The sequence below is a fragment of the Canis lupus genome, chromosome 1 (genome assembly GCF_048164855.1).
Source record: "Canis lupus baileyi chromosome 1, mCanLup2.hap1, whole genome shotgun sequence".
Taxonomy (NCBI): domain Eukaryota; kingdom Metazoa; phylum Chordata; class Mammalia; order Carnivora; family Canidae; genus Canis; species Canis lupus.
This window is the reverse complement of record NC_132838.1, coordinates 7,339,997-7,345,352: the sequence shown is the minus strand read 5'-3', so window position 1 is coordinate 7,345,352 and position 5,356 is coordinate 7,339,997. Positions and strand designations below refer to the sequence as shown.

Here is a 5,356-nt window from a genome sequence, read left to right as displayed (position 1 = left end):
ACGAGTAGGGAGGAGGGGCAGAGGCAGAAGGAGAAACAGACTCCCCCATAAGCAAGGAGCCAGACATGGGGGGCTTGATACCAGGACCCTGGGATCATGACTTGAGCCAAAGGCAGACGCTTAATTGACTGAGCCACCCAGGCTTTCACAAGATGGTATTTCTTTAAACTAAGAGAGCAGATGTGAGCAGATACAGTGTGTTCTCATCAAAGCCCAACAGCAAGATTAACCCTAACCACAGAGAGCCGATAAGAGAAGACCAGAGGTATTCAGCACCTAATTGCCATGTTTTACTTTGACAGTTTGAAATGTTTTGACCAAAAGAATGAAGTTAACATTGTTAACTGCCATAAAGGGAATATATAGAAATTTACAATCCAGCACGAACACATGACTTTGGGAAATGCTTTTGTGTTTGTATTTAATCATAAACAATACTTTTTCAAAAATTCATTGTAAAATCTGAATTAGCACTAAAAAAATTTAGATCTTACGTTTAACTCTAATAAATCTACCCTTAAGCATGCTACGTACAAATTAACAGCCAATAGCAGACTCCCAATTTCTAAGGCCAAAATCAAAACAAAGCAAGAATTATTTGAAGAAGGGATTTAGTTGTTTCTATATTTGGATGAAGCTATATAATGCCTTTCTATCATGCAAGCCACAAAAATTATTATCAATAGACTCAAAAACCAAAACAATTAACTAAAGTATCACAAACAGTAAATAACCTCATGTTTACAAAGGACAACAACACTTTCTGATAATCTTTCACAAAGACCTCTCTTTTAATGCCACATAACTTTTCAAGCCCCCATTGACTTGTTAGTAGTAAAAGAGAATTTTGCTATTCTTGCTGAGCAGAAGAAATAATGCCTTTCAGAATAATGTGTCATAAAACTAAGGTAATAAAATTATTAGAAATATTTGTAATAAAGTAAAGCAATATAAACTGTGAATGGTTGGCTTACTTTCCCAAAAGAAATCATAATATCACATGTGGACTTACATAAAATTTAAAATGTTTCCCTTGGTGAACTGAAATTGTGTGTATGTATATATATATATATATATATATATATATATATATATAACATATATATATTTTTTATATATAAATATAAAATATTTTCCTCTTAGGGATATAATTATAAACCAAATCTGAGAGCATTTTATATGGTGTTTTATCTGCCATACCACAATCTTTATCAGTGAGCCAAAAATAAATAACCTAAACCTTTTGTAGTAGCTGTCACTGGAAAACTAAACAAAGTCACCATTCATCTTGCTCATAGTCATTTTAGCCTTTAGCAGATGTGTTCTTTGAACAAATTTATTGGCCTTATGAATAAAGATTAGCACTCCTCTGTTCAACTCTGTTGGGAAGAACATTATTCTACTGTAAATGAACAAAAAATTCAACTAAATGAATGCTTTAAAAGGAAAAGAAACAGTTTGAACTCTGTTTTCTGAATACAATGTAGGATTGGTTTCCCCAGGTGTGTATAATGAGTATATTAGTTTTATCAGTACATCCATCTGTAATAATCTAGATAAAAGAAGGTTGAAATTCCTGTTATAAATATATTAGTTAAAATTATGAAATTTAATTATAATCATGATTACAAAAGTGTCTATATGTACCCTGATATTTTTTTTCATTTTTCAGTTATCATGGTTTGTAAACATGTATGCATGCTTACCCATGTATGACTCATGAAGAATTATAGACAACTCCTCCTCTCTTAAATCTCTGAATACAGCTACATGTTTAATATTATATATTGTAATCATATTCACATTGAAATGAAGGATGCTCCGTGCACATATGCAGTGTTCTATAAAGCAGAATAATACCTATTTCACTACATTTTTAATGAAGATTAAATGAGATACCTGCATGTGTACATTGTAAGATATAAAAATCTTAAGATATTTGATTATCTTCTTTTTTACCTATCTTTTTAAAGATATTTGATTACCTTCTTTTTGTCTTTCTCAATGCCACATACAGTCCTATGTAAGAACATGCCACCATTATCAAAAAGTTTTATCAAGTTTCACATGTACGTAGTTATATACTACTCATGTGGGGAAGACTTAGGTAAGTCAGTCCTTTACCACAAGAGGTTGGATTCCGCCCTGGTCTGATTCCGTCCTGCGCAGCTGTTCTGTGGAACAGTTGTTGTGTATCTCTGTCACCTTCTCGCCCACTGAAGTGCGTGCCACCACCCCGTGGATGATTCGATGGACATGAACATGAGCCCCCTGCGGCCCCAAAACTATCTTTTTGTTTGTGAACTAAAGACTGACAAAGATGACCACTTTAAGGTGGATAATGATGAAAATGAGCACCGGTTATCTTTAAGAACGGTCAGTTTGGGAGCTGGTGCAAAGGATGAATTGCACACTGTTGAAGCAGAGGCAATGAATGATGAAGGCAGTCCAATTAAAGTCACACTGGCAACTTTGAAAATATTTGTACAGCCAACGGTGTCCCTTGGGGGCTTTGAAATAACACCACCTGTGGTCTTACAGTTAAGTGTGGTTCCCGGCCTTGCATATTAGTGGACAGCACTTAGTAGCTGTAGAGGAAGATGTAGAGTCAGAAGATGAAGAAGAAGAGGATGTGAAACTTCTTAGTATATCTGGGAAGCGTTCTTCCCCTGAAAGTGGTAGCAAGGTTCTACAGAAAAAAGTAAAACTTGCTGCTGATGAAGATGATGATGATGATGATGATGAAGATGATGATGATGATTTTGATGATGAGTAAGCTGAAGAAAAGGCTCCAGTAAGGAAATCTATATGAGATACTCTAGCCAAAAATACACAAAAATCAAACCAGAATGGAAAAGAGTCAAAACTATCAACACCAAGATGAAAAGGTCAAGGATCTCTCAAAAAACAGGAAAAGATTCCCCAAGCGCCAAAAGGACCTAGTTCTGTAGAAGACATTAAAGCAAACATGCAAGCAAGTATAGAAAAAGGTGGTTCTCTTACCAACCAAGTTCATCAATTATGTGAAGAATTGCATCCAGATGACTGACTAAGAGGCTATTCAAGATCTCTGGCAGTGGAGGAAGTCTCTTTAAGAAAATAGTTAAAAAAAAAAAAGAAAGAAAATAGTTTAAACAGTTTGTTAAAATTTTCTGTACTATTTCATTTCTGTAACAGTTGATATCTGGCTGTCCTTATTTTTATTTTTTTTATTTTTTTTATTTTTTATTTTTATTTTTGGCTGTCCTTTTTATAATGCAGAGTGAGAACTTACCCTACCGTGTCTGATAAATGTTGTCCAGGTTCCATTGCCATAAATGTGCTGTCCAAAATGCCTGTTTAATTTTTAAAGATGGAACTCCACCCTTTGCTTGGTTTTAAGTATGTATGGAATGTTATGATAAGACATAGTAGTAGTAATGGTGGTCAGATCAGACAAATGGAAGTGTTGGGGAGACAAAAATATACATGTGAAATAAACTCAGTATTTTAATAAAGTAGAAAAAAAAAACCAAGAGGTTGATTTCCAAGAGCTGTTTGTAGTTAGATTGAAATTGAAGGCATTAAATACTCTCTTATCTAAATTTGTTTTGGAAGTCCTTTAAAATTTTGTGCATTTTAAGCTTTATTTCTTCTACTCCTACAGATTACTTATAACTAAGGAAAGTAGCAGACTATTCATCTCTGTTGTTGAACTCCTTCATTTATAAAGATGTATAATAGTGTGGCAAAGAAGTAAACTCATGTGAGAATATGTGTAACATAAATTATATATTCCTAAAAACAACTACATGCATTAATATAGTGTGATCACACAAGTATGTCATGTGTATTTATCCATAAAATACATATAAGTGCACCACTTTCTTTAGTTTTTGTATTTAGAAACGCCAATTAGGAAATTCTAATTTATTATGTTGTAGTGCATATATTCTGTGGATAGGACTTCAGACCAAGGTTTTGAGTTTAAGGGCTAGAGACAAGTGAAGGAAAATACTGTCTAGCTTCCTGTGGTTGTATGGATTAAAGAAAGAAGCAAACAGAAAAACGTTTGATGTTCCAATTCTGGCTTCATTTTTTTTTAATGGTTAGTGGATTTTGATTACTCTCTCAAGAATTGTATCGTTAAAAAGGAATTAAAGCAGATTCTAATCTAATGTTTATCTTCACTACGGTGAAAGACATAGCCTAGACAGAAAAATGTCTTAAATGGCTTACCTGTGTGGGACCCAGGAGCTGGACAAGACTGCTATCTGGTAGTTGCTTCCCTACTGCGAGACATCTGAGTTGAAGTTCCATGCCAGAACACACTTGCAGTTTTTTCTGGTCTTTATACCAACAGTTGCACTCCAGATGTTAATAGATAATAAGAGAAATGCCTTTATTCTGTGTTCAAGTACTTTAGAAAGCATTAAAGTGAGATAAAGTTAATTGTCTCTCTAGAAGATATATGACTTGGCCAGAAAAAGAATATAACTTTTTTCAATTTGGAGCCATGTGGTCCAATTAAACATTACTTAGTAGGTAGCTGGAGGGATTGGGATTTTTGCATTTAATTTCTGACACCTCAAGAAAGGGCACAAAGTTGCTTTTTAGTGGAGAAGATTCCTTAAAGTTTGTAAACAATTGAATGTCTTTTTCAAGGTCTTTATGCATCACTTCAATTATCTATAATTTTTTTACCTGTCACTTATTATATCTGAGGGTAATTTGAATTAGTCTACATTTGTCAACATTAAATTTCATTTGCCACATGTCAGCCTATTTAAGAAGCAAATTCAAAATGTATTAGAATGCATTAGATGTAAGTTTGAACATCACTATTTAACTCTTCCCTCCTAATCTATAAATCGAGAAATTCCAACATGTTAAGAAGAGGCTAAATGTCTAATTTCATAATTAAAATAAAATGAAAAACTGAAAGAAAGAGAATACAATCTGGAAAAATACCTTCGAGTGAAGAAAATTTTGGCTTTTTTATAGTCAACATGAATTTTTACAATTTCGAGTTAGCAGCATTGTTTCCAAAATGTTAAGTCTGAAAAGGAATTACAAGGAGTTCATACTTACCAATTCCTTTGAAGAACCTGGTAAAGTCAAAATGGACACATTTTAAGAAGTAAGCCTACAAACAAATGGAATAGATTGTCAGTAATACCATAAATTATTAAGTTTTACCTAAAGCTTATTCAATTACAACTAAGAAAGTGAAAAATCAATAATTTGCCATTAAAGGAAATAGATAAACATAACGTTAGCAAATAGGTAACAAAACAGTTTCAATATATAAATTAGGATGCTTTGATTATATGTGACTAAAGCCTTGAAAGAATTAACTGATATTTATGAAGCACTT

The 5,356-nt window shown here is 33.2% G+C and overlaps 1 pseudogene; it reads left to right on the top strand.

The window, feature by feature from the left end:
- Positions 1-2,304: 2,304 nt before the first annotated feature.
- On the top strand, positions 2,305-3,095 carry LOC140610919 (nucleophosmin pseudogene; annotated as a pseudogene).
- Positions 3,096-5,356: the final 2,261 nt, after the last annotated feature.